At 32.8% G+C, this 8,519-nt stretch overlaps 1 long non-coding RNA gene across 1 annotated transcript in view; it reads left to right on the top strand.

Annotated features, from left to right (window-relative positions):
* Positions 1-4,961: 4,961 nt before the first annotated feature.
* LOC141501180 (uncharacterized) overlaps positions 4,962-8,519 on the top strand; it is a 64,334-nt gene continuing 60,776 nt past the window's right edge. Inside the window, exons 1-2 of the long non-coding RNA XR_012472166.1 lie at positions 4,962-5,014; positions 7,232-7,442. This is a non-coding gene — a long non-coding RNA (uncharacterized LOC141501180). The remainder of the gene's footprint in view (positions 5,015-7,231; positions 7,443-8,519) is intronic.

Raw genomic sequence — 8,519 nt, 5'->3', positions numbered from 1 at the left:
TTATTCAAAAGAATTCAAAAAACAGCAAATCAATCCAGATAAAAGTGAAATTTCCTTTACAGCTTGGTTAGACCTTATAGAGTTTTTATCCATTAGTATGGCCTTTGAGAACCTAAGGTCGTCTATACTACACTACAATGAAACATACATCAGTATCTATGTTTCTTAAGTCATTTTAGTCATGGCTGACTCTGTGATCCCTTTTTTTGGCAAATATATTGAAACAGTTTGCCATTTCTTTCTCCAATTCATTTTATAGATGAGGAAATGAAGAAAATAGGGTTAAATGACTTGATCAGGGTCATACAGCTTGTTTCTAAAGCTAGATTTTGAACTTAAGTGGCACCTTTCTGACTCTACGCCCGTCACTATCCACTGTGCCCACCTATAGACATATTTATAATTTAATATATGTTTGTGTTTTTGTCTTATTCTCTCAATATGACCACCTTCAGGGAAAGAATAGTATCGACTTTCATCTTGCTGTTCAGATAGCTTTATTAGAGTATTTAAATTATAGTTAGCTGAATCACAAATGAGAAAGGAGGAGAGAGGGGGAAAATTTTGCTAATATTCCTTTAAAAGGGATATTGTGAAGGTATGATGTTTCTGTTTTTCCATCTGCCTTCTCTGACTATTCAGAAACAAGGACTGCTATAGATTTGAGGGTAATGAGGTGGACCTTAAGGAGCAGGTTGCTTATAGAGATAACTCCACATCTGATCTCACAATGTACCAAGGCTCTACTTTTTAAGTCTTTTTGAAGATTTAAAAATAGGTTAAAACTCGTGAATCTAAATTACGAACAATAATTTGTATGTTCTTTGCTGGTTTTAAACCTTCATTAACTTCAGATGTATACAGGTGTTATCTGGGGGAAATCTGGGAAGGACTATTTGTCATAACTATATATATATATATATATATATATATATATATATGTGTGTGTGTGTGTGTGTGTATATATACACATATATATATATATATATATATATATATATCAATAATAAAAAAGTGATATTGGAAGCTGTTGGTTTTCTGAGGATACTGGTTTTCTTAGATAGGGAATAATTATCCTGAGACATTTCTTCTACCTCCACTAATAGTGGTACAGTTCTTAAAAGTTACAAGGTATCATCTTCTTGTTTAGGGATACAAATAGTTGTTAATCTTATTAAATCCCTAATGTTTTCTGTTTCCTTTTTACCTCTTTATTCTTCTCTTGCATCTTATCATTGAAAATTATGGTCTTTCTACTGGAAAAACATGAAAGTCTTCTATTTAATTGAATAAATATTTTTTTCTCTGAATTATGCTCAATTTCACTGGATTTAGGATAGTTTTGTTGTAGTCTTAGCTTTTTGTCCTTCTGGTATATCACGTTGTATTTCCCTCAGATCCTTTAATGTAGAAACTAGGATAAATCCTGTGGTTTCCTCACTGAAGCTCCACAGTATTTGAAATGTTTCTTTCTAGCTGTTTGCAATATTTTCTCTGTGACCAGGGAGTTCTGGAATTTAGCTATGAGAAAGAAAAAAGGAAAGAAGCTTCAGTTTATAAGCAAACAGCATTAGTTCTTTCTCTGCAAGCAGATAGTTTTATCATTTTTTTGTAATTTTCTTGGATCATTGTATTGCTGAGAATATGTCATTCATAGTTCTTCATTATACAATATTACTGTGACTATTGGCACCATTCTCCTAGTTCTGTTAATTTTACTTTTCCTCAGTTCATGTAAGACTTTCCAATATCATCTTCCTTGTCAGTTTTTATATCACAATAGTATTCCATCATAATTATTTGCCACAGCTTGTTCAACTATTCTCTAGTTGATAAACATTCTCTCAATTTCTAATTCTTGGTCACTAAGAAAAAAGACCTGCCTTAAATTTTCTTATACAAATAGGCCTGTTTCTTTTTTTTTTAATTTTTTTGTAATACAAACATAGTAGTGGAATTGGGGGATGAAAGGATTGTAGTTTCAATATATGCCCTTTGAGCGTAATTCCAGAATGGTTGGATCTCTTCACAATCCTACTAAAATACATTAGTGTTCTAGTTTTCCTATATCCCTTACAACATTTATCATTTTCCTGTTTTTTTTTTCATTTTAACCAATCTGATAAGTGATGATTTGGTATCTCAGAGTTGTTTTATTTTGCATTTCTCTAATTAAATTAATTTGAAGAATTTTTTATGACTAGATAATTTTGATTTTTTCTGAAAACTGCCCTTCATTTTTTTGATTATTTTTCATTTGAGGGTGTCTTGTATTTCTTATGAATTCAATTCAGTTCTTGAAATATTATGAAGAGTTTAAAAATATATTTGTTGAAAAATCCAATTCTATGATTTCTTTTTTATGCTTTGTTTTTCTTTGTGCAAATTTTTAAAAAAATTTATGTAACCAAATTATTTATTTTATATTTCCAAATATTCTCTATTACTTATTTGATCCTGGTCTTAAATTCTTTCCTTATGCACAGTTGGTGTCTAATGAGATATTCTATATTTTTTTCTATTTTGTTCATTCTTTTGAATTTGTTGGATTAATTGATTCTTGATGTCATAGGGAGTCATTAGCTTCCGCTTGTCTAAATCTAATTTTTAAGAACTTTTTTTCCTTAACATTTTTCTTTTGACCAAATCTACTTTTAAGATTTTTCATGACCAAATTTTTATACATTTTTTCTATTTTTGTGCTTCCTTTTTTTCTACCTATTCTTTTTCACCATTGTTCCGCATCATTTTCATTTCTTTTCCTATTTTTTTCATCTTGAATTTTTAAAATCTTGTTTGAGCTCTTCCAGAAGTCCCTTACAATTGGCCTAAGTATAATTCTTACTTTTTTGAAACTTTTCATGTAGATATTTTGGCATTTTGGGCCTCTTTTGAATTTTGTTTGATTTTCCCTGTCGCCAAACTAACTTTCTATGATCAGGTTATTTTTTGTTGTTGCTGTTGTTTGTTTTTTGCTTCTCTTTTCCAGCATAGTTCATTACTTTTAAAATTGAGCTCTGTTCCTGGGGTAGAAAGAGCACTGCTTTCTATCTCCATGTTTTTATTCAATTTCGGAGGTCCATAGGAAGGTGGGAATGGGGGGGTGCTGCACCAGGGTTGCAAGGTGAGGGCAGCTTTTCACTTGCTTGTCGATTCTCTGGGGCCCAGGGTTGACCTGATGCTATGCCGAGTCCATGGAGTGAGTGGGGGTGGGAGCCTGGTGGCTTGTCTGTCTCTGTGCTGGGAGTGGGCAAGCTCTGCTGTGCTGTGACAGGTGAGACTGGGAACATGCCAGGGCATTGCCATCTTGGCATTCCCTGAAATTAGTTTTCCCTGAAATACTAGTTAAACCATTCTGAAGAACAATTTGGAACTATGCACAGAAGACTAAGAAGCCCATACTCTGCCAAAAAATAGCAACTTTTTGTGTTAGCAAAGAATTGAAAGCTGAAGGGATGTCCATCAGTTGATGAATGGCTGAACAAGTTATAATATGGAAATATGATGGAATTTTATTGTGCTGTAAAAAATTAAAACCTGAGATGTAAACTGATGAATAATAAAGTGAACAGAACCAGGAAAATAATCTATGCTAAAACAATCTTGTTTGTTTGATTTTTTATTTTTTTTGAAGAAAGATTTTACTTATTTTGAGTTTTACAAGTTTTCCCCTATTCTTGCTTCCCTCCCCAACGCCCCCTCCCAGAAGGCAGTCTGTTAGTTTTTACATTGTTTCCATGATATATATTGATCTAAGTTGAATGTAAAGAGAGAGAAATCATATCCTTAAGAAAAATAAAGTATAAGAGATGGCTAAATTACATAATAAGTTAACAGGTTTTTTTTTCCTAAATTGAAGGTAATAGTCTTTGGTCTTTGTTCAAACTCCACAGTTCTTTCTCTGGATACAGATGGTATTCTCCATCACAGATTGACCAAAATTGTCCCTGATGGTTGCACTGAAGGAATGAGCAAGTCCATCAAAATTGATCATCACCCCATGTTGCTGTTAGGGTATACAATGTCTTCTGGTTCTGCTCATCTTGTTCAGCATCAGTTCATTCAAATCCTTCCAGACGTCTCAGAATTCCCATCCCTCCTGGTTTCTAACACAACAATAGTGTTTCATGACATTCATATGCCACATTTTGTTAACTCATTCCCCAATTAAAGTACATTTACTTGATTTCCAGTTCTTTGCCACCACAAACAGGGCTGCTATGAATATTTTTGTACAAGTGATGTTTTTACCCTTTTTCATAAATTCTTCGGGGGTAAAGACCCAGTAGTGGTATTGCTAACAGCTGTCTTGTAAAACTACCAGTAATTACTCTGATCAATACTATGAACCAATATAACTCCAAAGAACAAATGTTATAAAATGCTATCCACTTCCAGAGAGACAATAGATGAACACTGAGTAGAGATTGAAGAATATTTTTGTTTTGATTTTGGATGCAGCTAATGCGGAAATATATTTTACATGAATTTAGATGTATAATATGTATCATTTTTCTTACCTTCTCAATATGGAATTTAAAAATAAAATTAAAAATACTTTTCAGGACTCTAGAAATGTTAGTAAAATTAATTCTGTCAGTATAACTGACTGATTGAGCTCCCTGCTTAGTGTGAAACACCTGCTTCTCAAAAATTAAAAAAAAATAAAAAATATATCATAGCATATATTTACATCTTAGTTCTGATTAAAAATATAATTTGGTAAGTTTGGTGTAACCAATGATGATATTTCTTTATATTCTGGTACTACAAGAAGAAATGATAAAATACTTGCTAGAATGATTAAGTGTATATGGTAATGATCACTAAGGAGGACAAATCGGGAATGCTCAGGACTGAAGATGTGCAAAACCTTCATTATGTAATAATACCATATTATGATGAAACTTGACAGTCAGGTTGCTCAGTGGATAGACCACTAGACCTGTAGTCAGGAAATCCTGAGTTTAAATCTGTTTAATGAGTTAAAATTTATTTAACTGCATGATCCTGGGTAAGTCATTTAATTTATTTTTGCCTTAATTCACTGGAGCAGAAAATGGAAAACCCCTCTAGTATATTTGCCAAGAAGATCCCATGGGCAGTGTTATCTACTGGGGTCACAATGAGTCAGACAGGACTGAATAACTGAACAACAGCAATAGCAATGAAGCTTGAAATATCTGAACAGTTGTAGGCAATAGTTTTTAAGTTTTGTTTTGTTTTAATCATTCAGTATATTGCTGATCAATATGACAATAATAAAAAAAAGAAAATTGCATCTCTAGGCCTATGTTTCAAGAAATAAGATGGAGTCAATAACCCACTAAAAGAAGAGGGCAGTTAAAGAACCTGAAATATTTGTGGGGGGGGAATCAGAAGTTATCCCTAATAGCAAAAATAGCATGAAAGATATTTAAAAGGAGATGAACATACTTAGACAGGAATTTTGAAAAAATAAAACACTTTTTTGAGTTTTATGACAAACTAGCTAAATAAATTATAACTAAAACAAGTAATTCAAAAAAGAAAAAAATAGTATTATAATCATATTGAAAGAAGGCATTTTCAACATAGTATTTACCAAAAGATATTTCAACCTATGTACTCATCAGCAGTTGTAATGATTGTTAAAGTAAAAAAAATGTTTAAGTTATCAAAGTATATCCCTAGGGATAGATGATAAATACCATGATGCAGAAGCAATTTGAGAGAGATATTGAAAATTTCAGAAAGCCATTGGAAAATTTTATGTGTAAAGGCATTGGAAAATTGCATATCTATCTCGCTGTTATACATAGTGGAAAATTTGAATGCCCTAAAGCCCTATTTAAAGGTTATAGCAAAGGAAAAATTCAGAAAGAAAGCCAGAAAACAAAAGTATCTGAAATTCTAGTGTGCCTTATTTAAACAAAGAAAATAACAATATTAAGGCAATATAGAATCCAAGTAGTACAAAGAAGAAAATAAACTACTCAGTATTTTTTAAAAAAATAAAGATTTCAGAAGTAAACAGGAAATGAGAGGAAAATAAAGATTTATGACTTAGAAAAGCTGATTGTATATAAGGGAAAAAGTTCAACTTAAATATTCAGGTAAAAGGCAGATTGAATCAATGGCCTCTCCCCCACCAACCAAAAAACCTTGCATATTTTTAAATCAAAGGAGTTGAATGAAAACGTCTTATCTTTTTAAAACTGAAAAACCAAAAAGGCCAGATAAAGGTCTAGAATCTAGATTCTGGATGATTTGCTCTACTCTTTTTAAAAATACTTTTGCTACTGTGAATGGGAGGGAAATCCATGCCCTGCCTTTCTTCCTCCCAAGACAGTTATCCTGTTTCAAAAATTAAAGCTTTTTTTTTTTTATATCCAGTTCTTTTTTTTTAACTTACACAATCATAATTTTGACAAACTCTTTAGTGTGAGTAACTTATAAAAGGCCACAGGAATATTAACTCCATCAAGTTTGGCTCAAGAATAAATCAAACAGGGCAGCTAGATGGTGTAGTGGATAAAGCACTGGCCCTAGAGTCAGGAGTACCTGGGTTCAAATCTGGTCTCAGACACTTAATAATTACCTGGCTGTGTGGCCTTAGGCAAGCCACTTAACCCCATTTGCCTTGCAAAAACCTAAAAAAAAAAAGAATCAATAAGTCAATCTTCACACTTCATTAAGAAGTAATAAAGTGTAAATACTCTTTAATATTTGCTTTATTGACTTAACACCTTACCCCCATATGTCTTCAACAGTTTATAATTTCATCATTAATCTAGGGGAAACTCCAATTGATTTGAGTTAACCTGATCAACTCTCTTTCATTACACTTTAGCTTTAGTTAAATATTTTATGTCCTTAAAATATTAATCTGAAGGATGGTGTTATATTTTTGTATATCATGTATTTTGAGTATCACAATAGTGAATGGGGGTGGGAGGTGGAGGAAGAGTCTTAAAGTTGTTCTTCAGAGTGCTTCCCAAGGGTCTTTTTAATTTAGAGTGTCTGAGTGAAAGCCATGTGGTACATTCCTTGAGTAATCTTCAAATTAATCCAATGACAATAATGAGGGAACTGGCTTAATCTTGTTATATTTGCACCCGTGTATGTTTTGGAGATTGTATAGACATTTTATGAACATTTTTAATCCACTAATTTCATGGTGAAGAACTTAGTCTTCATTCAAAAGGACACCAGTTGTCTATGAAAATATATCCCTTTCTTTCTTTCCTAGTGACAAAGATGAGCTGCTATGGCTTCTGGATCAAGGAGATACCCAGATCCAATCTCGCTTATAGCCAACATGAAGCTACGAGGGCATGACCATCTGTTTCTGTTCCTGTTGTCTGTTATTTATTGTTCAAAAGCAAAGGAATTTTTGGTGGTGGGCAGGGAGTGACTGGCAACCAAGCCTGTTGAGGAGCAAAGTGATCAACCCCTATGTAGTAAGCAATGAAAGGTGGCCAAAGAAAGACTTGTATATCAGAAATGCCACATTTAGAAATGAACTTAGTAGGATGAATGCTTTATAGCAACTATTTTAAGTTTGATCTCATCTACCAGGTCATATAAGGCAGAAGTATGCCTGTAGGATGGGGGAGTAATTTATTGGTACTTAATTATATCTCCTGAATTCCATCAGGATGTTTAAGGGATTCTGAAGTGTCCAAAAATATCTTTAGAGTTAATTAATCCCTTTAATGAATAGGACACATTTTAAATGACAATTCAAACACCACTAATTAGAAGTGGAAGAACTTATAAAACAAGCAGATAAGCCCTGAAGTTATAAGCATGCAAATATTCCTGAAGTGAATTTTGGCCTCCCCAAAATATATCAAGCAGTTTGATGGATAAATTAGAGTTCTTTAAACCATTTGGAAAATTTTATCTCATGGAGCTGTTGTTCATAAAGATCTCAGATAAACTGTCCAAATTCACACCACAGTTAAAAATAAGAACATGGATGACTCCCCACAATATTTGGCGGTTTTCTTTGCAATGATATGGGAAAGGTTTACCATTTCCTTCAACAACTAGTTTTACAAATGAGGAATGGAGGTAAATAGGGTTAAATGATTACCTAGGGTCACACAGCTCATAAGTATCTGAGTTCAGATTTGAATTCAGGAAGAAACATCCTTTCTCTAAGCCTGGTACTCTTTCCACCTCACTGCTCTCCTGAACAATAAAAATAGAAGTAGAAATGCAATAGTCAGGATCCTTATTCATGTGTTACATGGAAACTCAACAGATAATTTAAAAATTCAACCTTATGCAAGTTATTTCAAAGAAACTGATCTGACTTGTAAAGGAACCTCATAGGAGAATTAACTCCCTATTTCCAGTCTTAGAATAAAGCAACAAAATAAAATGTTAATGTTTCCCAAATGTATCCTATAATTTCAGGGTATCAATCATGAAAGAGAATCTCAGAAAAGCTCCAACAATAGAGCATCTTTTCTTGGGCTATCCCTTCAAATCAGTCAATCAGCCAATAAACGCTTTGTAAAATGCCTACT

Source organism: Macrotis lagotis, chromosome X, assembly GCF_037893015.1.
Source record: "Macrotis lagotis isolate mMagLag1 chromosome X, bilby.v1.9.chrom.fasta, whole genome shotgun sequence".
Taxonomy (NCBI): Eukaryota; Metazoa; Chordata; class Mammalia; order Peramelemorphia; family Peramelidae; genus Macrotis; species Macrotis lagotis.
Note: the sequence above shows the minus strand (reverse complement) of the source record. Positions and strands in the feature narration are given on the sequence as shown.